This window comes from Marmota flaviventris, chromosome 5 (assembly GCF_047511675.1).
Source record: "Marmota flaviventris isolate mMarFla1 chromosome 5, mMarFla1.hap1, whole genome shotgun sequence".
In the NCBI taxonomy this organism is placed as follows: domain Eukaryota; kingdom Metazoa; phylum Chordata; class Mammalia; order Rodentia; family Sciuridae; genus Marmota; species Marmota flaviventris.
The window spans coordinates 122,247,020-122,273,138 of record NC_092502.1 but is presented as its reverse complement, the minus strand read 5'-3'; the positions used below and the strand labels follow the sequence as shown (position 1 = coordinate 122,273,138).

Sequence of the window (26,119 nt, the reverse complement as noted above, 5' to 3'; positions counted from 1 at the left end):
GAATAATCCATTTGATGTATGAATAATTTGAAAAGACCACTGCACTGGATGATAATTTTTAGCAGAAGAAGTGTGGCAGATAGGTTACTGGGCCATACCTTTGGGGTTTATATTCTGTCCCTGGAAGCTTGCTCCCTTTTTGCTTCCTGGCTGCCCTGAGTTGAACAGCTTTCCTCCACCAATTCCTTCCACCATGATGTTTTGCATCATCTCAGACCCAGAGCAACAGAGTTGGCTAACCATGAATTGAACCTGTGAAAACATGAACCCCAAATACATTGTTCTCAGTCATTTTGTCACAACAATGAAAAGCTGACTAATGCACACCTAAAGAAAAAAAAGTCAATAAAATAAAAAATTAATTATTCCATTCCTACTTTTCTTAAAAAATCAATCATCAACTTAAATTACACATTTTTACAGATATCAGTAGGGAAAAGCATTATTTGAGCATGGGCTCCTAGTGAGAAATGATCATCAATAAAGTATGGAGATTTCTTGGAAAATTGGGAATAGAACCACCATTTGACCCAGCTATCCCTCTCCTCGTTCTATAACCAAAGGACTTAAAGACAGCACACTACAGGGACACAGCCACATCAATGTTTATAGCAGCACAATTCACAATAGCTAAACTGTGGAACCAACCTAGATGACCTTCAATAGATGAATGGATAAAAAAAATGTGGCATATATACACAATGGAATATTACTCAGCAATAAAAGAGAATAAAATCATGGCATTTGCAGGTAAATGCCAGTTAAGGCTGCTGCCTTCTATAATGAGCTGCCCTTGCAAGCCTGAAGGTAAATTGATGGTGTAGAGAAGATAATGCTAAGTGAAGTTAGCCAATCCCAAAAAACCAAATGCCGAATGTTTTCTTTCATATAAGGAGGCTGATTCATAGTGGGGTAGGGAGAGGGAGCAGGGGAGGAATAGACGAACTCTACATAGGGCAGAGGGATAGGAGGGGAAGGGAGGAGGCATGGGGTTATTAATGATGGTGGAATGTGATGATCATTATTATCCAAAGTAAAGGTAAAAAGACATGAATTGGTGTGAATATACTTTGTATACAACCAGAGATACGAAAAATTGTGCTCTATATGTGTAATAAGAATTGTAATGCACTCCTCTATCATATATAAATAAAAAAATATAAAAGAAAATTAAGCCCAATGCTTCTCATATCCAAGGAACTATGACAGAAGCTGAAAGGTAACATTCAAGACACACTTTGATATCCACTTAAGAAACAATTGTAATAAAGGTTGATTATCTGATGCTTAACTTTAGCTAAAAAAAATGCAAAGAAGACTGGCTTGTCAGTTTGCTGGTGGCCAGTGCAGAAGTTGATCCGAAGGGGATATGGTCTGATGTTAGTGCCTCTCCTTTCTTCCCTTTCTTCCTTTTTTCCCTTGATCATTAGTTCTAAACAATGGTGCTTTTGGTACCATTCAACTATTTCAGAACTATGTAGCATTATAAAATTATGGAACTAATATATCCATCCCAGCTTCTAGTTAGTAATCCAACTATGATAAATGTCTTACTGTAAGAAAACTGTAATAACCATGCAGTTCCAATCTTTTAATTGCCCTTTATCTCACCTAGAGAAGGTAAAAATGTAGGAAATGTTCCTGGGCTGGATTACCCTGTCCTCCCTCCAAGCTCTCTGCAGAAATACTTCTGGTTCTAATCTCCCTGGGGACTCATCTCTGACACTGTAACTTAAGCCTTTTCAAGATCCTTGGGCAGACTTTCATTCTAGGACAATTTTTCTCAGTTATATATTGAACTTCCTAATTTATGATGAAGTCCAAAACATGAGCAAAGATGAAGAATCAAATTTTAGTTTTCTTTATCTATGCATGATCATTTCCCCTGTCCTTTATTGCCTTCCCTGGAAATAATGACTCCATGTTCTTGAAGATTCTCCTCTCCTTTGAATATCTGTAGGACCTTAACACTGTACCCACACCATGGGACTTTATATAGCCTAAAAAACAAAACAAAAACAGTAGACACAACCCCCCAACATTAGTCTGCTACTGCAGAAAGGAGAAATTCTAACCAGCACACCCTGAATGACAACTCACACTGTTTAGATGATGTGCACCATCACCTGCAAAGGACATTCTCACTAGTTAGAAGCTTAATTCAAAAACTACTTGCCTTAAACCACTTTTGACACTGCATTGCACTGCCTCTGCTTTCTGGCAACTACCATCCTTTCTACTCATTTTCTGCTGCCATCCTCTTTCTATTCCTAAGAACTTATGCTTAACCGTCTTCAGGGTACCACTTCATACCCTGGTGATTTAGGCTGGTTCTTCTCCAGTTATGTTACTTGGGTGATGATTATCTTGCTTCTCCTGGTAGCCTGGGACCTTCTTTGATCTGTGTCATCTTCTAGGCACCCAGACCTAGCAAATGAAACCTGAAATTTAAAAAAAAAGATTATGAATTTATATAAAAGGACAGTGGGGCTCTCTTATTTAGCATAATCAAGACCAGATAATCCATCAGTTCATTAAAACTCAGTGAGTACAGAAGTACTGGGTGCACCAGAGAGCAAGCAGCCTTCTAACAGCAAGTGCATGAAGGTAGGGACCACAACCTATGAAGAGGGAATGGTGACTGCTAGTTAAGCTCGAGTTGATTGAGTAGGGGTAGTCAATAAAGCCTCTAATCTTTAATTTCTTTATAATACCCACCAAGATTGACCTGCTAGCCTAGTAAGAAAAAGAAGATAGAAAACGTAAGATTTAAGTTGAACAATCTACTTAAACTTTAGACTTTCCCAGAGGCAGCAAGTTCAAGGAAGCAGCTCCTTCAGAAACTGCATTCCACTTACTCAGGACTCAGAATATCTTATGAAAATTGTCAGTGACCTTGGCTGAGGATTTTCATCAAATGCAGATGTTAAGCACAAAGAATTCAAATCCAAATCCCAAAGCCCACGGAACATGCATAATAGAAGTCCTGGACTACTAGTAACTCAATAATAGCATGGTATGATTGGACCAAATCACAGAGATAATTGCAACTTGGGACGTTATTTGTTCATCTATTTGAAATCTTGGAAGGGACTCTGTGCCGCACAGTAAGAAGGCTCTGAGTCTACGCCCTCTCCGTTGTTTGGACAGTGCCAGCCACAGCATGTTTTAACAGCACTGTTGCTAGCTAGGTGCCAATGTGGTTTCACCAGCAAGTGTGGGCAAGGATGTTTTTTAAAAACCAGAAGAATTGCTGCCAAACCAGGGAAACAACTACTAAATCTATCTCCTCTTGAAAAAAAATATTCTGTATTCGTTCTTGGTGAATCTGTATCAAAAGCCATCTTGTCAAAAGCATACTTAACTCCAGGGCCTGACTGAGAAGCCCCTGGCAGGGCACCCAGACCTGTGATCAAAGTATCAAGTAATCTCCCCGATCCCCTTTTTTGGTTCACATACAGCCCTGGCCAAGCAACAACGGGAGCCAACTCAGAGGAAATTGAGGCCCTGAAAGGAGACGCAGGTAAAGATGGACAGCCTGGGAACAATCACCCGCTGTGTGAAGAACATCTGTCATTAAAGGGGCTTGTTTTTGAAGTTTTGTTTTTAAGCAAAAAGGAAGGAAGAGGACGAAGAGTGGAGATGCAGAAAGCCAAATTCATAAGTATTTGTGTGATTATAACTACTAAAAAGTATCCGTAAATCCTATCAATACATATGCTACCTTCTTCCTCTACTCCTAGCCTGTGACTAGATGATTTGCTTCTCAAGAATGAGGACATTACCTTTTCAATCTTTGCCCTTCCAATGCTTTACATATTACTCCACACAGGGCAGCTCCTCAGCAAGGGCCATCTGGCAGAGCAGACAAGAGCAGGGTCTGCAAGCAGACGACCTGAGTTCAAATCCCAACCTCCAACCACCTCGAGCACATCACATGGCCTGTCTGCTCCTTGCTTTCCTCAATGGAATGTTAATCACTCAGACAAAATGATTCCTGAGTAGTAAGTTGTAGTAGGTGCTTAATAAACATTGGCAATTATTATTAACTAACTACAACTCACTACTCTTTGTGTACAAGGATCCCCATGACACACTGGTTCCTGGAAGAAAGGACTGTAACATGGAAATGGAATTCTCGGTTAAAATGATATTGGAGCACGAATCATCTGGAGCCATCAAAGTTAGGTTCCCAGAAATAATGGATGGAATGAATGGGGAAAACTCCTACAAACTAATAACCTGAGCAGCAGGCCAATTGCGCATCTGCAGACCAAGTGGACAGTATCTTGACATAGATACAGGAAACCTAAATTGCAGTCTAGCTCTTCCCTTAACTGGCTACATGGTTTTGGTGTTATCACTTGTCCTCTCTGGACTTCAATGTTTTTATATATGTAGTGAGAACATTGTTATTGAAATGCCAGACACTAGAATTTCCTGCTGTGATAGAATGCTTTATATCTGCCCCTGTCATTATTGAACACTTTAAATGTGGTAAGTACCACCAAGGAACTGTATTTTTAGTGTGTGTGTGTGTGTGTGTGTGTGTGTGTGTGTGTGTGTGTGTATATATATATATATATATATATATATATATATATATATATATATATAATTAACTTAGATTTAAATGCCCATAGCTACCTATAGCCAGTGGCTACCAAGTTGGGCAGTACAAATAGATTATTTTCTAAGATCTTTCCTGGGTCTAGAGTTCTGTGATTCACAGGGCTCATCTCAGTAAAAACGTGGAAAATAAGTATTGTTACAGAGGATTTTAAGAGCTTATCTGGTCCCTAGGGTTTGTGTACTTTGGAAGGCAACTAAAAACAAATATGTAAAAAGAGACATTTAAGAAGAAAATAGATCTTGAGAAATTAGGGGTGGTCCTGCCTGGAGGCATCGCAGTACTCTCATGATTCCCAGTGAGATTTTCCAAGTCTTTCAACAAACCCGGTTTGAAATGGCTTACCCTCTAAAAAACAATAGCCCGTACCTGATATTTTTATAGCATTTACTCTGGACAGACTAATTTAATTCCCAACCACCATGTGACATAGGAATAGTATTATTCCCGACTTACAGATAAAGAAAGGGAGGCACAGAAATGTTGAGCAATTTGTCCCCAGGCCATCCAGGATATGAACCCAGAAGGTTAGCTGTAGTGTCTCACTTTGTGAAAATGAAAACAAACATCTTAATGAATAACAGCACACGTACAGAGTAGTGCTCAAATCAATGGTGGGCAGCTGATTAATTTTCATAAAGTAAACACATCCCTATTATTTCCAGAATATTATTGGTTTCCTAGAAGCCTCCATCAATCACTACTCACCCGAACCCAACTAAGAATAATCTTTATGCTGATTTCTAAAACCATAGATTAGCAGAAGGGGTACTTTAACCACTATGTTATATAGCCCTGAAGACAGTATTTGGAAACTACTACATTCTTACAGCCAAGAGAAGAAACACACACACATATCACAAGAGTGGCAGCTATTTGGTGGTCTCAAATCCTTCAGTGGTAAAAATAGGCAATTTATGGACAGGCAAAGAACTCATTCATTTGGTGCATATTTATTGAGCATCTACTGTGTGGCAAGGACCATCCTTAGCACTGGGTTTTCGACATTGATCAAATCAAGTTCCTGCCTCATATAGCTTTTAATCCTTGATCAAGTTCATCAGATGAAAAGTGTCTTAGTGTGGAGGAGGCTTACTCAGTGGTTTGGGGTACAGAGACAGCCTTAGGGGTGGTGCCAGTGGTACTGCTGCATCCCAGAGGAGAATCACTATGGACTTGGTCCCTAGAATTTTAGCAGTCTCCTGGAATTTTGGAAAGGTGACAATTGGAGCTCATTGCATGGCTTCCCACTAAAAATAACTTTATAAACAATTTCTAAATACTGCCTTTATAAGCAATAACTTAAGAAAAGTCTACAAGCTTAATGTAACCAGAAAGATTACAACATGAGATGGGAGATGTGGGAATATTGCATGGTTGGGGGAAAAAGTCACCAGGGAACTCCACCCAAGATGATGAGGAATGATTGCTCTCTACCGACAAGCAACTGAGCAATTCTCACTAATATTTTCTGGAGGGAGAGAAAGACTGATGCAAGACAGTAAAGAGTTCAGAGGGTGTTTCCAAATATATTCTTGTATATCCAAAAGCAAAGGACCAATAATAGTTTTTTAAAAAATTAGCTTCCACATCCTCCTGAGAATTAAGCTCCCTCCATTGCTGTGGCCCAGATACGTCTAAGTCCGCCCAGAGAGACTCCTGTAACTGTCCAGTGGCTCAGGGAGAATAGAAAAGAAAGCCAAGTCTTCCATGCACCCACCCGTCTTGCTTTTTCCAGAGTCAACTTGATCTCCCCCCTTGAAACGCACTTGCTAATATGACTCTTGGGAATTGTGCAAACCTACCGACACACCACGAGGTCAGCTGTTTAGACATTGTAGGGTTTTCTTAATGCTGAGAAAATAGCATGGGAGCCCTGCAGGAACTGTGCCATTACTGTGTTTTTCTTATCCCAGCTCGGTTCTCACACTAGCTGGAGCTCTTGCATCTACTGTACAATGAAAACATACTGTGGGAACAGCTGAAATTGCATCTCAGGGGAGGAGACGGGCTGCATTATCTCTTATTACCCAACTCCTTGCTCTCCAAACCCGTCTCACCCATCCTTGCGTCAAATCCACATTGCTCATGGAGCATTATCAGCCCTGAATGTCCCAGTCTATTTATTGTAAACAGGGAGTGGAGTAAGCAGCAAACAGGACTTCTACCCACAGAGAGCTGCAAAGGGCTTGCGGGGAAATCCAAGTCCAGAGAGGACAGCTAGTGCTCACTGAACTGAAAGAGTAGCCCCAGGTTCTTTCCTATAAATGAACAGAGTGACAGGCAGCCTCCTGGGAGCTTTGCAGTGCTGCAGAGGAGCAGCCAGGCTTAAGCAAGAAATTCTGCACAGCCCGGGAGGTTCTGGATTAATGTAAAGTCTGAGCAAGAAAAATGCCCCACTTCTAAGTGGAAAAAGGTTTGTTCATCTAAATCCACTGTTCTCGATTTTTCCTCACTATGACCTCCACTTGAATTCTGTGAGACCTAGCAATCTTGCCATCCAGGCCCTGCACCTTACCCAAAGAGAGTGCGTAAATCAAGCTTAACCTGGAGACTCTATGGAGCACACTCCAAAATACTTGGTAGAAAGCATAGTCTGTGCAATGACCTGCTCCTGGGAGCCCTTGCACTAATGGTCATCAAGGAAGTGTCAGAACCAGCAAAATGATGGTGTCTGCCTCTGTGGCTGAGGGATGCTATTACAAAGATGTGTCTTCCTGGTCTTCTCTCCTGACCGTCCTGATCTCTCTGTCCCGCACCTCACCGCTTTTTTCAAGGGACTGAAGGCTAGACCCTTCCATTCATTCACTGTTGCATTCTTTCTTTCACTCTGAAATTGTTGATTGATGCTGGGCATAGTGGCCCATGCCTGTAATTCCAGAGACTTGGGAGGCTGAGTCAAGGGATTGCAAAGTCAAGGCCAGTCTCAGCAACTTAGTGAGACACTGCCTCAAAATAAAAAAAAATAAAAGGGCTGGGGTGTATCTCAGTGATAAAGCACCCCTGGGTTTATTTACCCCACAAAAAAGAAAACATTTGTTAAGTATATGCTATGCGTCAGGCACTTTTTTAGGTTTGGGGAGATACAGCAGCATGCAAGACAGACATGTCCCCTTCATGGAGCTAATAAGGGAGAAAGACAAAAGACAAATAAGTCATTGCATAATTCATTATCAGGTGGTGATAACCAGCATGCAGAAAACTAAAGCAAGCTCAAAGGACAGAGAGTACCTACTGTCAGGATAATCAGAGAAAGTCTCTCTAAAGAGATGGCATTAGAGTCCAGACCTACTGATGTGAGCAAGCCATGTGGATGTGGGAGGAGAGTGATCCAGGTAGAGGAAGTGACAAGTGCAAAGGCCAGGGGGTGGAAATATGCTTGGCACTCAGGAGCAACATTGAAGAGATCATTATCCTTATGAGAAGCAGGTGTGGGGGTGGATGATTAAAGATGAGATCAGAGACAGACAGGTGTCAGACCAGGCAGAACTGTGACATAGACTTTGTAATTTAGTCTAGGAGTATGGAAAGTGTATGGCCAAGATGCCATTCCTATTGCAAAACTTTGTAACTCTTGGTGGCCTCATTGAGTCACAGAATAAGCTAGAACCAAAGATCTAGCTGGAGAATAGATAGCCATAAAATAAAAAAAGATCATAAAGACCATAGCAATTCCAATGGCTCAAGGTTCAGCTGTGTAGCAAGACCAGGAGGATTCTTTGAAACAATATCCTGTTCTCTGTGTTCTTTCTTTTGAATGACCCAGTTGCTGCTGTTAGGATAGGGAAAGACCACGGAAAGATGTATCTTCACCCCAACTGGCTGCAGGTACCTCCTTGACATGTACAACCAAAGCCTGCCTCCCACTTCTATTGCCTGCACCTCCTGCATGCACCTAACGCTCCTGTCACAGAGAATCATGCATCCTTCTCAACTGCATTATGTCTTAATGCCTGGAATGTGCTCATTCTTCTGCCTACAGTGAAATTCTCATCTTTATATGCCAGAGGAAACACCCATTAATCCTTCGGGAGTCACTTAATTTATTTTTTAAAATAGTTTTTAGTTGTTGATAGACCTTTATTTTATTTACTTATTTATATGTGGTGCTGAGAATCGAACCCAGGGCCTCACACATGCTAGGCAAGCACACCAGTGCTGAGCTACAACTCCAGCTCCTCGAGAGTCACTTTAAATAGCACTTACTCTGTGCAGGATATACCCATTCTGTTAACATGAACCACACTGTATGGAAGCATAGACAGGTGACCATGAATAAAAATAAGTAATCCAGACTTGGGGAAAATGTTGCAGCTTCAAAAGATGTTTTTCTGGCTTGTTGTGATGGGCTTGAGATACCACCTCCTTGTGGTAGGAGAGGTAGGTCATTCCAAAGAGAACATATACTCCTCGTGTCATTCATTGGGGAGTAAGTAATTTATGGGGGCGAGACATTCAGTTATGTATTCAAGGAGCTGAATTGACCCTGCCCATTGGGGCTAGACAGGATGTTTGTCTAGGAAGTAAGCATGCTTCTGGGTTTATGTGTCAGTTTTGTCCTTGCTTAGAGGGAGATGGTGTCCCTTCTACCCTGAAGTAAGGAAAGCAGGGAGGGGTACTCTGTCAATGCATAAGGCACAGAGGAAGCAAGGGTGGATAGCTGCCTGGGGGTGCACAGTCTCGCACTACAGGGTGTGTGTTTCCCATAGAACGAGGAGCATTAAATAAAGGAGCTGCCTGCATTGCAGACTTTACTAGGGAAGAAGAAATTAATTTTAGCCCAACAAATAGTTATTCATTGCTTCTCATGACCAAATCAAAGTTAAACTAAAGCTCCTTGAATAAGAGAAAATTTGTGAAATTCCTAAGAAGCAACTTAATTCTGACTTTCCTGTTGACTTCATTCAGTAGCTGAAAATATCATAATTACTGGGAGGAATACTAGATTTTGACTAGGAAAGACATGGATTTGAGACCTGGCTGGCCTTGCCATCGTTTGACTATGTGACACCAGCAAGTCACTCAGCTACTCTCAATCTCAGTATTCTCAAACATAAAAGGGAGATAATAATAACTAGTTTGCAGGCTGCAGATATAGCTCAGTTGGTAGAGTGCTTGCCTCACATGCACAAGGCCCTGGGTTCGATCCCCAGTGCCACAAAATAATAATAAGAAGAAGAATTTGCAATGTTGTTGTGGAAATTAAATAAAATAACGCATGTGAAATAATTTTGTTAGTATAGAACATGATATAATATGTCATTTTATTATGTACTTCTGTTATTACAATTATAGTAAGCAATATGTTTACAATCTGTTTGTTGTTATTAATGACAAGTACTGTCAAGTTCAATATAGAAACATTGAGCTTTACACAGGTGTGTATATTCTGACCACCATATATAAAAAGTGATGAGGTGTTTTAAGTTGTTCATCAGAGTCGAAGCAGATGAAGAAGCCTCTGGGGAAGCACAAATCCTATAAAAAGGAAGAGTGTTTTTTATAATTTGTTGTCTTTCACATTTTGTTTTCCAAAAGCTGCCTCCAGATGTTGGTTCTTCATGGCCACCTAGACTTGGTAAAAATCATCTGATCAGAGGGAAAGGATTCTCAGGTATACAAATTCAGAAACTAAACATGTAAGTATGGGTAGGTTGAATGACGTGAATATTCTGAATGTCAAGAGAGCAAATACCAAGCAAATAAATTAAAGCACAGTCCAAACATACCTTGCAAACAAAGGTGAAATGTAGCATATAGAAAAAATAAAGTAAGTCCTTTAATTTATAAATTTTTAATTAAAAAGTATCAACAATCCAAGGGAATATGAATATGACATATTAAGATAATTAATAAGAGAAGAGGCACAATTAATAGGAATGCCTAATCTCCCAAGTAATTAAAAGGAGAGCAAACTAAAACAAGATGCTATTTTTCACTTATCAGATGGGCAAAGGTTTAAAAGAATGCTAATACTCATTGTTGGCAAGAGTGTAGGAAGTGGGCACTCTCATAAACTGTTGGTGGGAATTAATTTCTGTACAATCTTTCTAGAGGGCAATTTGGCAACACCTATAACATTCTGAAATATGCAAACTCCTTGACCCAACTATTCCACGTCTAGAAATTTGCTCTAAAGAAACCATGAGAAAAATGCACAAGATGTCTCTGCAGAATTATTTCTCATGAAGTTATTTACTACAGGAAATAGGAAGTGCTTCGTATGTCCAGGGGATTCATTGCATAAATGAAGGAATAAATGCACAATAGAGCTTCAAGGACAGCAGTGTAGACATAGTTACTGACATGAAAAGATGTCCATAGTGCAGAAACAAAACACATTACCAAACAGTCAAAAATATCAATTCAGATATTGCTGGTGGGTGGGATGAATAGTGATATTCTATAATTTTCTCAATTATTTTATTAATGTTTTTATTACAGCAAGCATGTAATAACTAGACTTACATTAAAAATATTTTTGGGCTGGGGTTGTGGCTCAGTGGTAGAGTGCTTACCTAGCATGTGAGAGGTCCTGGGTTTGATCCTCAGCACCACATAAAAATAAATAAATAAAATAAAGGTATTGTGTCCAACAACAGCTTAAAAAGATATATTAAAAATTTTGTTTCAAAATAGTCTTTTAAAGAAAAAGTAAGGTGGGGAGGGGGGAGGGTGGAGGACGGGAAAGGCAGCGGAGCACAACAGACACTAGTATGGCAATTTGTAAATCAATGGATGTGTAACTGATGTGATTCTGCAATCTGGGTATGGGGTGAAGGTGGGAGTTCATAACCCACTTGAATCAAAGTGTGGAATATGATATGTCAAGAAATTTGTAATGTTTTGAACAACCCACAATAAAAAATTAAAAAAAAAAAAAAAAAGAAAAAGTAATACAGGTATTTTCATGATCATTGTCACGTACCATAAAGTATAACTTCCTTTTTTCTTGATGGAGGCCAATTGGGGTATATTCTAGACTATTCTAACACAGTATTCTCTTTAAGAGAGCTTGATTTGTTTTTTATTCTCACAAGCTGATATGCTGACGTAAAAACTGAAATAAAACTTAACAAATCATCTTCCTCCCACCTCAAACCCTTCCCCTGGAAATCTGCTTCCTGCTAAGACAGCTCCCAGCTTCAAATCAAAGAATGTAATTACAGGGAATATGCTTCTCACACACCAAGGCACTGTCATCTCAGTTTTTGCCTTCCCCTCTCTGAGGCAACCAAGGGCCCAGATCTCATGTTACTCCACTCAAAACAACACAATTCCTTTTTTTTTTTTTTTTTTTTTTGGTGGTGGTGGTGCTGGGTATTGAACCCAGGGCCTTGTGCATGCTAGGCAAGCACTCTACCAACTGAGCTATATCCCCAGCCCCACAATTCTATTTTAAAAACAAGTCAATTCCATGAAAAAATGTATTAAATATGAGAGATTAGTTGAAAATGAAAAACTAACAAAGTTTATTATTTAAACACCCAGGTTCCACAGAAAGATCGCATGGCTTTAAATTCTGACTTATTTCCTAGCTCTGTAACCTTATGACTCTAAGCTTTGTTCTCTCCATCTACGAAATGGGAATATTTTCTTCTTCATGGGATTACTGTGAAAATCAAAAAAGAAATCATGTATGTGTAAAGTAAAGCACAGTGCGGAACGCTCAAGAGTGCTAATCATTAGTATTATCATTGGTCTTAATGATCTGTTGTGTAATTATTCTAGTTTCTGCGGGTCAGGAATCTGGCAGTGGTTGAGTTGGATGCTCTGGCTCTGGGTCTCACAGGCTGCAATCCAGGTGTCAGCGATGACATCAGTCATTTCGTAGGTCAGTTTCCATGCTTGTTCAAGTGGCAAGATTCAGTTGATTGTGGGGCTGGCCTGAGGGCCTGAGACCCTCAGTGAGGGTGGACCTCAGCTCCTCACTGTGCGGGCCTCTGTCTATGGCAGTGCACACCACCATGGCCTGCCTCATCAGAGCAAGGACCCAGGAATGCCTGGGAGCATGAGGGAACACACAGCCAATGGAATGACAGGCTTTTATAACCTAATCTTTGACATGGCATCATATTACTTTTGCCATATTCTGTTCCTTGTAAGTAAGCACTGGGCCAGCCCACACAGGACAGGAAGGATTTACACAAGGGAGTGAATACAAGGAGGTAGGGATTATTGGGGGACATTTTCAAAATACTTGGTCACATCATCATCTAAGCTCTTTCCAGGAAAATACTAACTTTGAGAACTCTATTGAATGGTTTGTGTAGACTTTTGTAAACTCAGACACATTGCAACAGTGTCCAATTGAAGTTAATGGGTCATTCTGTTTAAATTACTATCCATGTTCACATGGCAATGAGTAGTTCATGGAGATCCCATCATAAAGGAAAGAGCAGGTGGTATAGAAGTCTTCTCTGGTATTTATATTACAAAAACATTAGGGTTTTTTTTTTCATTTCTTTACCAAATATAACTAAGCTCTCTGCCCTTGAGTATATGCATTATCCAAATTTTAAAGGAATGAGAGATCTCTCAGACTCTCAGTATCACCCTCCTCTAGAAACAAAAGGAATATAGCCCCATATTCAGGGTCCATGTGAGCCACAGCCAACCTTTTATCTTTTGGCTCCCAACTGTGCTGGGGCTGTTGTTTTATCTTCACAATTTATTCCATGTTGTGAATATCCCAGTTTTCTTTACTTCTCAAAGAACCAAAGAGATTTTCTGTTACTTTATTCCAGAAAGGAATTAAGTTCTTTCTTATTTTTATTCCATTGCTATAACAAAATACCTGAAGCTAGGTAATATATATTATCATATTCAGACCACAGCATCTTGTGGTCCATAAGGTTCATGTTCTCACAGTGCAAAATATAAATCATTCCATCCCTATTAGTCCTAAAAACTTAACTCATTTCAGCATCATTCAAAAGTCCCAAGTCCTAAGTCTCATCTCAAACTCAAGGCAAACTTTGTCCAAATGTGAGCCTGTAAAATTTTAAAAAGTTATGTCTTTTAACATTGAGCCAGGGTGGTCGTTGAACCTGAAAATTCCAGGTCCAGTATTTTGTGCACACTGGGGTGAGGGTGGGCCCCCATAGCCTTGGGCAGTTCGGTCCCCAAGGCTTTGCTGGTTCAGACCCCACAGAGGCTCTCTTGGGCTGCAGGCTGATGTCTGTGGTTTTCCTAAGCTGCTATTGCAGCTCTACCTTCCGAAGGCTGCAGCTCTGCTCCACAGCTCTACTAGATGTTCCTTCAGCAGAGAATCTCTGTACTAGTTCCTCCTTGCAATAAGCCTCTGCCTGGCTTCCCGAGTTTTCCTTCGGAAAGCAGAAGCTGCCATGAACCCGGAACCCTTGCATTCTGTGCATCTGCAGAATCAGCACCATGGAGACGCCACCAAGGTCTGCCTGAGCTGCACCTGTGCCCACTTGACCCACAGTGATAGCCACCACAGAATGCTTCACTGCTGGATGGCAAGGAGGAGTATGGAGAGATAGCCCTGGGTGACAAGCTCGTGGAGAGTGTCCCACCGTTTCTTGAAACCATTGTATCTTTCTAGGTCTCTGAGCCTATAAGGGAAGCCTCCAAGATTTATGAAATACCCTCTGGGCCTCTCTCCTATTGTCTTAACAATAGCATCCATGCTAATCTCTTTAGCAAGCAGTCTCTTGGCCTTAGATACTCTCTCACCTTTTCCTCTTTCCTCAGCGAGGCTATAAATTTTCCAAGTATTTCCACCCTGTTTCCTTCTGTTCCTGATTCTCACTGCACATCTCACTTAAGGCAGCCAATCCACAGCCTGAATGCCTTGTTGTTTAGAAGTTTCCTCTGCCAGATAAACTAGCCCATCATCCTTCAATTTGGCTTTCCACAAAACTGTAGGCCATGAACATAATGCAATCAAGTTGTTCCCTACTTTTTAACAAAACAGCCTTTACTCCAACTTCTAATAGGAGGCTAGTCCCCAGTCTCCTTGACTCTCACAGAATCACCTGTATCACTATCCTGATAGCGTTGTATGCCTTTTGTAACCTGCTTCTCCACACTCTTTTCAATCTCAGCCCATGTCTCAGTTCCAGAGCTGCTTTCACATCTTTAGGTAGAGTTAAAGTAATGACCACACTCCTTGAAACCACTTTTCTGTCTTGGTCAATTTTCTATTGTTAAAGCAAAATACCTGAGACTGGATAATGTATGAAGAAAAGAAGTTTTACTTAACTCACAGTTTTGGAAGTTCAATAGCATGGCAACTACATCTATTCAACTTTGGCAGGGGCCCCCTTAGCTACATCACACCACGGAGTATGTAAAAAAGGGAGAGATTACATGGTGAGACAGGAAGCAGGTGATTGGGAAGGGATTGATTTTGCTTTTATAGCAATCTTTCCCTTCAGAAATTAACTAAGGTCCCATGAGAACTACTTTCATTCTTTCTAAGGATGGTACCCTCAATGGCCTAATTACATGCCACTAGGCTTCACCTTTTAAAGGTCCCACCATCTCTTAACATCACCACAGTAGGGGCCAAGCTCCCAATACATGAAACTTGTATTGAAACCTGGGAGGCACATTTAAACCATATTCAACCATAGCACTGGGTCTCTCAATTCTCTTTCTAAGTCATGTCTTGAAAAAGGAGATGGGGGAAAGAAAAAAAAAAGAACAGAAAAGAAAAAAGCCATTCTTTCCCTAAAAGGCATTCTTTTTTTTTTTCCTTTGAGAAAGATGGCCAGCTTTAAAATTGTATATTCTTTCTTATCACACAAATTTCATTTAAATATTAAATAGTATTATTTTTTCAATGACCTAACTAAAAATATGTGTATGTGTGTGTGTGTGTGTGTGTGTGTGTGTGTGAGAGAGAGAGAGAGAGAGAGAGAGAGAGGGAGAGAGAGAGAGAGGGAGAGAGAGAGAGAGAAAGAGAGAGAGAGAATATGTACCATGTTCATCAATTTAAAAAGTCTGTTTCTTCCTTAATTTATTTATTAGATTGGGTGTGCAAGGTCAATCAAAATCCCAGCAAGGTTTTTAGAAATATGAATTGACAAAATAATTATAATGCATTATGGAAACACAAAAATTAGAATGGTCATGATAATCTTTAAAGAAGAAACAAAGTTAGAAAACTCACACTACCAGATTTCAAGGTTTACTAAAAACTAATTCATAGTAGTCAAGGTGATGTAGTGTTGTCACTGAGGTAGTCTCAAAGAACTTTGGAAGATAATGGAGAGTGCAAAAATAGAACCACATATATACAGACACTTGATTTTTGACAAATATACCAATAAAAATTTGTGAGGAGAGGCTGGGGTTGTGGCTTGGTAGTAGAGCGCTTGCCTAGCATGCATGAGGCACCATATATAAATAAATAAAAATAAAGGTCCATTTACAACTAAAAAAAATTTTAAAAGAAATCTGTGAGGAAAGGAAATCCTTTATTAACAATGAGGTGATCATCTGGATAATCAAATGAAAAACAATAGGACTGGACCTCAATAGCACACTCTACCAAAAATCAATTTGAGATAGACATAACTATGAATGCTAAAGATGACTAGCTTCTTAAAAAGCATAAAAATATTTTCCCTAACTCGAGATAGGCAAAAACTTCTTAGGCACTTAAGTATTAAGTGTAAAAGAGAAATAAAACTTCTTACAAATTAGCAACTTACCAAAAAGCACTATTAAGTGAAAAGATAAGCCACAGACTAGGAAGAAATGCATAACCTAATATCTAATAAAGGACTCATACGTGGACTATGTTTTTAAAATCAATAATAAAAAGATAAGCAACTCAACTTGCAAATGGGCAAGTACCTGAGCAAGCATCTCACAGAAAAATAGCATTCAAATGACCAGTATGCATCTGAAAAAATGTTCAAATTCTTTAGTCATCATTGAAATGAAAATTAAAACCACAATGAAATAGCACAGTATGCCCATCAGAATGGTGGGGAGGAAAAGACCAATAATACTAAGTGTCGTCAAGGTTGTAGAGGAAGTGGAAAACTCATATGCTGCTGGTAGGAACAAAAATGTTACAACTACTTTGGGAAAATATCAGATGATTTCTAATTGGGCCAAATATCGCCTACCCCATGACTTATCATTTTTCCCATGACTTATCATTTTTACTACTATTTGTATAACCATGAGAGAGAGAGATGATAATGTTTTTAAAATCAATAATAAAAAGATAAGCAACTCAACTAAAATGTGTGTGTGTGAGAGTATATAAGAATGTTCATGGAAACTTTATTCATATTAACAGAAAGATATAAGAACCCAAATGTCTCTCAATAGAATGGATAAACAAATTATAGTACATATAATGAGACTATCTTCCATCATGGACAAATTTATTTATTTATTTATTTATTTATTTATTTATTTATTTATGTGTGTGTGTGTGTGTGTGTGTGTGTGTGAGAGAGAGAGAGAGAGAGAGAGAGAGAGAGATTGAGATTTATGGAAAGAAATCAGTTACCAAGGAATACAACTTTTAGAACTCTATTTAGACTTTCAAAAATAGGCAAAACTAGTTTGTGAAGTTAGAAGTATGAATGTTTCCTGAACTGAGCAATGAATGGGTGCTATTGCATGGAGACAGGCCTGAGCTAACTTTTTGGGGTAGTGAAATGTTTTAGTCCTTGATCTAGGTGATGGCTGCAGAAGTATATAAATATGAAAAAGTCTCTGAGCTGCACACCTAAGATTTCTGGCCAGGCAGGATGCTGCACACCTGTAATTCCAGCAGCTTGGGAGGCTAAGGCAGAAGGATCACAAGTTCAAAGTCAGCCTCAGCAACTTCCCTGTTTAGAATTTAAAAACGAAAGAAGATGAGGATATAGCTCAGTGGTTAAGGCCCCTGGGTTCAGTCCCTAGTACCAAAAAAAAAAAAAAATTCTGCATTGTAATTATACAGAAAGTACATGTCAATGAAAACTGAAAAGTGAACATAATATTAAAAATATTTTATTCTAATTAGATAATCCCCCCAACTTCCACTGAATCCCTAAAATGTTCTATATTTGCGTCCTTCCCAGTTGAAAATTATTCAGTAATTCATTTGTCCAAGAGCTAACTGTGAAGCACCCCCTGCAACTTCCAAAGACCAAAATTGGACCCGTGAAGCCACAGATGGTGACAACCACTTCATGATTGTCATGAAATGCCGTAAATAAATAGAGCAAACCAGCCCAATGATTGGCTCAGCGATGGCTTCCTGGGCTTCTGAGTGGAACATAGGAAGACAGCCAACTCCCAATCATACTGAAAATTCTGGTTCCACTAGAAATTCAGGAGTAGGTGCCTCCCACATGCAGGAAAGTAAGCAGTGAGGTGGGAGATCCTTACGTCTGTTTAACTCCTAGTCATTTTCCTCATAAGCTTGCTGGATAGAATGTGTGGTGAGGTTGGAAGAAAGGGCTCATCTTGATAGACAAAAGGCCAAAAGATCACCTTCAAAAGAGTTGTGATAACTCAAAAGGGATCATTAGTTAGTAAGACTTTCCACACACCTGGAACATGGGGTGGGGATGGAGTTTGATTATTCCAGGGGTCTGTGTTGGCTGGTAACTGTGAAGTTACCAGTTACCAGCCATCTGGTACCATCTGGTACCATAGTCTTCAGGGAAATTCTCCTAAATATCTTCCAAGTTTCCTATTCTGTGAAACACAATTAGAGTTTTGCAACAAAGCTCTGGTGTAGAGAAATCATGTTATGGGTAAAACTTGGAGAATCCTTTTTTTTTTTTTTTTTTTTTTTTGGTGCTGGGGATTGAACCCAGGGCCTTGTGCATGCAAAGCAAGCACTCTACCAACTGTGCTATATCCTCAGCCTGGAGAATCCTATTTTATTGTTCCCTATTCACTGTCCCATTATCTACAGCTTCTAAGGATGCTGAGGTCTTCTCTTACCTTAGACATTTACGACCTTACACCAAGAAATACCAACAATTTTATTAAAGTTATCTATTTATTTATGGCATTTTTATAATTATGTGCTTTACTCTGTAAGCTTCTAGGAGCCAGAAAACACACACACACACACACAAACACACACAGAGATAAACATTTTGATCAGCTTACAGGATAAATCCCTTAGCAGAATGTACATACAATACCTAAGACTTCATAAAAACAAAAAATTAAAAAGAGACATCAAATTAAAACCGTATCAATTTAAATGAATATCATTCCCTTTAAGATAATATTGTATTTATTAAAATACTTATCCTCCCCCCCAAAAAAAAATCCTCTTTTGGAATTTCCCCTATTGTTAATCAACAGCTGCACCTAACACTGTGACAGATAAGGTAAAACTCAATATTTTATAATTATAATTTTCTTTAATTAAGAAAGATGTTGGCCTGACTTATGATCAAAATCCAAACCAGCATCAAAAAGGATGTTTGCCCTGCCTGAGATAATTAAAAACTATCCACATTCAAACATGTGATTTTGAAAGAAAAAAAAAAAGCGACAGAATAGCAACATGACAGAAATAGTGACAAGTCTCCAGGCAGCCCTTTAAAAGAGACCAAGTCATCTTCTGTGAATCAAAACAAACAAAAACAAGAAAAACCTACCCGGTCTCGATTTGTTTTCATTCCTCTCACTCCCGAGCCTGTGTGCACATTGATATGGGCACCATGTCAGTCCCTCTTTGAATGAGCCCTTTTAATTTTTAAAATTATAATTTGTAAATTTTTCCTGCTTACAAATCACCACATATTATACTGTATTGTGTGATTATAACTGATACTTTAGAAAACACAGAAGAATATAAAGAAGAAAGTAAAATTATCTGTTATCCCACTGCTAGAGATTAGGTACTCATTTTAAATGTGAGCTTTGTGTATTATCTTAATGTTCAGATGATATTAAGATGTGGGGATGAAAAGCTAAGGTGGCCAAGCTGGTTGAGATATTACATTCAGGAAAATTTGAAAGGACATTAATCAAATCTTTATATTTGTCTGTAGAAACCAGACACTGGAGTTATAGCTTTTAGTCTGCACATTAAACCTCAAGTAATCATTCCCCAATATGTGAGTACCTTTAGCATTAGGGACTCTTGGCATATCATCTTTCCCAGCTCAGAAAGCTATATCCAACAGAACTGAGCAAGGCAAGGGTTGTTTTTCTTTCCAAGCAAATTGACTTGAATAAAAGAGAACAAGAGTTCCATCCATCAACTTTGCCCTCTGCACTACAGAATAGGAGACACTATAACCTTCATCCAGTAGCCATGGCCACGGCCAAAACCATGCACTCCTGCTAGGACCTGAGCTCCAGAAAAGAGATTTGTTCTTCTCAAGAGCCCTAGTGTTTACCAGCAAAGTCAAGGAAGGAAGAAAACATTCTTGACAGATAATCTTACAGAGTCCTGAAGTCTAAACCTAGGTTTTATCGCTAATCATTGTACTTGTGAGCCAACACAGGCACAGAACATCTGAATTCCTCCAGTTATATCACTAGAAATCTCAGGAAACCCATTGAAAGGGTATTTCCTGTTGACCACCTTCTCGTATTCCTTTGGGCACACTGATGACCCTGCCTTATGTCTCAATCACTGAGCTGGATTCTGCTCCAAGGCAGAGTGGAGAGGGAGACTCAGGAGATACTGGGATAGAGTGAAGAAGGAAATAACAGATGGAATCACATCTCCAAGATAGAACATGGAGGGGGAAACAAGGAAAAGACCAAAATGGGAACCTGAGGAGCACTCACAGTCTGACTGCATGGTGACTGACAAGATTTGAGGACAAACAATAGGGGCACACAAGGTGGAACCTACATGTTGAATTTGTGCTACATAATTATTATTTGTTATCAATCTGTTTCTTTTATACTGAGCATCTCAATATCAGGAACTTTGTCTATTTATCATGGGGTCTCCCTTAGCACCCTCAGGAGCTTAGTTTCTGTCTACAGAAGGCAGAGAATAGAAGAAGGAGGGGGTAGAAGAGAAGAGAAAATGGAAGAGATGGAATGGGAACAAGGAAGACAGCAGGGGGAACACAGTCAGAGCCACAGGATCTGCTGTCGGCCTGCTTGTTATAGATCCAGAACTTTGGTGGCCCAGTCAAACCACAAGACAAATTGCTGAGAAGCCTGAGTACAGTAACTTTGGATGCATGTTCAGCAAAATCTGCTGCTGGGGAACTCAAGACCAGATCCAGGGACAAGCCTGCAGAGTAGAGGCAGAACCCTGAGAGTGTTCTTTGAGAAAGCAGTAGAAATAGATCTTAAAAACTCAGTTGACTCAACACTGAAAAGAAAGTGCAAAAGATTTGCTAGCAGAAGATAATCATGTGTTGATGATTATGTGTTCACACTAGTGTGCTGGCTCACAGAAAATAATTAGGACTTCGAGGTGGCAAGGAAAGGCCGAGAGGGTTGGTTCCCAAAGCACTGATACTGCATTGATAGCGGGTTCCCCACAATGGTGCCAACTGAGATTTCCCGAAGTGGCCGTGTCCTGCATCTTCTACAAATTCTTATTTATTTTCTCCCAACTAAAGTTTATCTCCATTTGACTTGAAACTAATAAATTATGGAACTTCTTGCCTAGAAAAATATTTTTTGTGGAAGGAATCTACCATAATCTAGAGGAAACACTCACTGTCTGAATTCCAACAAACCTGTGCCATGGTATGGTTGAATTCTTGCAACTCTGCCCAGAGCCAAGAGGTGTACCCTGAATAGAAACAGGGCAAAGTCCTGATCCAACATTCTTGCACGCATTGTAAACTTGCTCCTCTGATAGGAAGGTGGGGTGGGGGCAGGGAGGGTTAGAAAAATCTTTTTATCTGACCATAGTGGGAACTTTTTGTTTAGTCTGGAGAAACCCAAACGATACAATTCTTAAGATTCTGTACTTTTGAATTTGGCTTTGTTGTGTATGCTACATGCACACATACACACACACACAAAAAACTGTCAAAACACAAAACTCATTTCTAGAGCAATTTAGAGTCTGCTTATGTTAAACAATGACTTAAAGTAGTGTGTTACTTTTCTGTATCTCCTTTCAAGCTTTAACCTCTGGGTACTAAAAGCCAATCATGTATTTACACAGGTATAACATACACACAAAACAGATAACTAGCTTCTGAGAAAACCAAATATTCTAAGTGATTTAGCAGTCACTTAGACTAAGCCATCTAAAAACAGAGGGACAAGGATGGAAAATTATAGTTTTAAGGCTGTAATCCCTTGGGAGGAGAAAAGCATCCTCTATGTACTACTTCAATTCTTATCCCATTTAACAGAAAACCAGAAGCTTTCCTTTGAGTACTTGTCATATGGATACAAAACAGTCACAATATTTTGCTTTTATGAAACTCTTTCTGCAATGTGTATGTACCGTGAGCTTCCCAAGGCGAAGTGTAATACCTCACATATCTTTGCTTCTTCTGCAGCTCCTGTCACAGAGAAGGATTGCATTGCAAAAAGGCTACTTTATAGTGATTAAAACATGACCCTGAAATTATAGTTTTGAAAAAAAATTGTAGATTTTTCACTTGCAATTTTGAACAAGAAGTTACCAAAGGCTCAGATTGCTCAACTGTAAAATGGGAATGAGGATATGACATACCACATAGAGTTGAGGCACAATTAAGTGAGATAAAACACGTGATAAACCTAGCAAAATTTCTTGACCTTAGTGATCCTTCAATACTCTCTAATAGTATTTATTGGGATGGGTGATTTGTTAATAGTGACAGTTAAATAAAATGCTGTTTAGGACAAAGCTGCTTCTTGTTATGGTAAAATTACTTACACCTCTTTTAGGGTAAAAAAGGTGGAAATGGAACAAATGTTTATTAAGCACCTTAATAAATATCCAGACTCTCAGCTAAGCCTTTTGCATTGTTTATTTATCCAATCTTCACAACACTGTGAAGTAACAACATATTTGTTTTGCAAATGGGGCAATTGAGTCTCAGAAAGTACAACTGTATCAAGAAAACCTACCCTTTACATAACAGAACCAGGATGTGAGCAAACCATTTGTACAACTCCCAAGCCCACTGGTCCGTACTGACAATTTTGTCAGTATGCCTCCTGCTACCGACAACAAATCTCTAGTGTGATGTTCCAGCGTGTGGTGTGGTCTTTAGACTTTGCGTGGACTCTGTGTGTGTCCTTTCAGCCACCTTAAACCATGAACACAAAGTAGAGATACAAGCACCAACAGAAAACATAAACAGGCAGGAGTAGATGAAACAAGAGGGCAGAAATTAGAAAAGAAATGGAAGAATAAAAATATAGCATTACCAAAAAGAAGTTCACATTGTATCTAGCACTTAGAAGATAGACCATGACACAAATATGTTAAAGGACATGGATGTCATGGTGAGAAAAGTGAGGAAAATAAATGTGTGAAATGGAAATAATAAAGCAGTAATAAAGTTTTTAAAAGTTTAGAGAAAAAGTTAATAAATATTGAAGAGACTAATTAAGAAAATATGAACAACCCTAACATTTCTAAAAGAAGAGGACCCATATAATAGAATAATAAACTACTTCAGGATATATATAATTCAAAGCTTCTTTGTCTTGCCTTCTCATGGTGTAACCCTAGGACAAGACTGTCCCAGTAGGAGAGGCCCATCTCCCTAGGGAGACAGATCAAATCAAGCTTTTCTGATGTAGCTTCTTCAGTCACTACCAGGATTACCACATTTTCGATATTAAAATGGATTATTTGGATTAAAACTGTTTGGGTTTTGTTGTTGTTGTTGTTGTTGTTTTGTTTTGTTTTTTCAGTAAAAGAAGGAGAGGGATTTGGGTTCCGTAGTGCACACAGATAATCCCAGTTATTCTACTGGGGAGGCTGAAGCAAGAGGATCACAAGTTCAAGGCCAGCCTGGGCAATTTAGCAAGACCCAACCTTAGCCTGATCCATCAGGGAGCTCTCAAGTGTAAACATCATCTCAGAGTTTTCCCCCATGTTACAGGAAGGGAACTAATTCTCTGTTCTAATCAGGCTCTGAAGGAAAGGGGAGGGGACAAGAACTTCTAGACCTCTAGACACTTCTAGAGCTCTACACCTGCAGATGAAGACATTGCAATACCCCAAAGAGATTCCTTTTAAGAAAGTTGTAGGTGCTGGGGTTGTGGGTCAGAGGTAGAGTGCTCACCTAGCACGCATGAGGCTCTGGGTTCGATCCTCAGCACCACATAAAAATAAAATAAAGAAGAAAATTGTAGGTGCAAGTGCCCCACTTTCCAACTCTGGAAGAGCCAGAGAAAATACAGTAAGGGTAGAAAAACTGAAGGGCCAGGGAGGGAGATGGCAAAGAGGCCCCAGTGCCCTAGGAATGTCCATGCCTGAGTTGGGTCCCACTTGGTGCTTTTTACTCCAGACTTTCAAAGGGAAAGTGACCAGAAGGGCTAAGCTCCCTGCTGGAGAATTCATTTAAGAGCAGACAAAGCAACAGTGAATTTCAAGGGTCACCAATGAGCAGGAATGAAGGCACTTTCTTTTTATGCCCTCAACAAACTCCTACAAACATGCACCACATACTGCCATCCATATGTTACCCTTATACACACAGACATGCTTATATTCTTATAAAATCTCTCTGGAAAGGGATACAACAAATTGATAATAGCAGTTGCTTCCTCAGGAAGAGGATCAGGTACTTTGGAGCAAGAATGAGAGGATCGATGCCTTCTTAGTTCTGACTATAAATATACCTTTTTTTTAAAAAAAAAATTAAATTTGAAATATTTTATCTAATAGGGATAGTAAAGAAAATTGAAAATTAAATAGGAAAGTAAGCTGGACCCAGACAAGGGTTAGTTTGCAAAATACATAGCATAGGGTCTGATAAACTTGCTATAGACTGGAAGCCAAATTGGCCTCTAAGTTTCTGACTCGCAGAATGAAGAAAGGAATATCATGATTGCCAATGTTCATCATACGAAAACGGAGGGTTTTTTTGTTTTGTTTTGTTTTGTTTCAGGAAACAGGAAGCTACTCATAGACCAAGATCAGGGTGAAGTTTCTACTTCAGGTTCTCTCCTTGTGTCCTAAAAAGTATTGAAGAGCACCTTCACTAACCTATTTATTATAAACACAGGGGCAAAATTAATAAAGTTGTCAATCCTATGTGCTTGTTATAGCAACAAGAGCTGAAGGTGATGAAGGTGATATGGACGAGGGATTAGTATTGTCTTCAATGGTAAGGTAATAAAATCACAGCCATTATTTGGTTTTAGAGATGAGAAGGGATTTAAAGGATCGATAGCCCTGAATCATTAGGTCCACTGCTACTGCTTGAAATTCACTTTATCTTCTGAATCAGGCACAATGAACTGTGCATTAAGGATTAAATTTAAAAACTGTTTATCTTATCCTGTCTCAAAAAATAAAAAGGGCTGGGGATGTAGTTCAGTGGTACAGCATCCCTGGAGTCAATCCCTGGTACCAAAAAAACCCAACTATTTGTCTTCAGCTGATAATTCAGGCTTTGAGTATCTTCACTAAAAGCCAAACTAAATATGAAAATGAACTATTATCTCTACTCCACTATTAGAATGGATAAAAGGGGAAAGGCTGATGGTGTCAAATGTTGGCCAGGGTGTAGAGCAACTGGAACTCTCATACGCTGCTGATCATGTACAACGGTGCAACTGCTTTGGAAAATAGTTTGACGGTTGCTTAAAAAATTCCACATATGTGTAACATACGACCTAGGCTTTCTCCTCCTAAGTATTTAACAAGAGAAAAAGGAAACTTTGTCCATATAAGACTTGTACATGAAGAGTAGAAGTTTTGTTTATAGTCGCCCAAAACTAGGAGCAATACAAAGATTCATCAACTGGGTGAATGAAAAAACAACTTGTGACATCCCATACAATGCAATCCTACTGAACACTAAAAAGAAGGGAACTATACAAGGAACATCAGGTTGGGGTAGTTCCTATGTACCCAGCGCGTACATTGTTTCACTGAGGTTTCACTGGGATTTTGTAAGGTAAGTACTACTGCTCCTTCTCTTTTTAGAGTTAAGAAAACAGAAGCTTGGAGGAGGGAAGCAATTGTCTAGACTCACACAGCTGGTGAGTGGCAGAAGTAGGAGACCCACAGTGCCAGCCAAGGCAGAGTCCTCACACTGCACTGTGCTCTGCAGGGAGCAGGGTGCTTTGGGCTCTTTGGGCCCACAGCCTCTTCAAGGTGAGGCAGCACCTTCCAAAACCAAGAGGGCGTTCAGAGTTGGTTCAGGGAGGGCAACATTGAAGGAGGAAGAATTTGTTTTATTTTTTTCCTACCGTGGCCAAGATGACTCACCCTTTCTTGTCTCTCAGCTCCAAATCCTCAGGTCTTAATCTTGATGTGTCAGATCTGGGGAGCCATTGGAGTGCTCCCCGAAGAGGCTGGCTTCTGTCTCAAGGCACAGGTCTATACAGGCAGAAGCTCCACCTGGGCACCTATTACCAAGGAGAGCTGCAATTTGA

The 26,119-nt window shown here is 39.6% G+C and overlaps 1 long non-coding RNA gene and 2 other non-coding genes across 3 annotated transcripts; 1 reads left to right on the top strand and 2 right to left on the bottom strand.

Moving 5' to 3' along the window:
- Positions 1–48: 48 nt before the first annotated feature.
- LOC139705794 (uncharacterized) lies at positions 49–26,119 on the bottom strand. Its single transcript, XR_011707629.1, has 3 exons — positions 25,953–26,119; positions 2,177–2,441; positions 49–252 (listed from the first exon to the last, which is right to left on the bottom strand). It is a non-coding gene; the product is annotated as an uncharacterized lncRNA (long non-coding RNA).
- Positions 9,718–9,791, top strand: Trnav-cac (transfer RNA valine (anticodon CAC)). The gene has a single exon. It is a non-coding gene; the product is annotated as a tRNA-Val (tRNA).
- Positions 11,939–12,011, bottom strand: Trnaa-agc (transfer RNA alanine (anticodon AGC)). The gene has a single exon. It is a non-coding gene; the product is annotated as a tRNA-Ala (tRNA).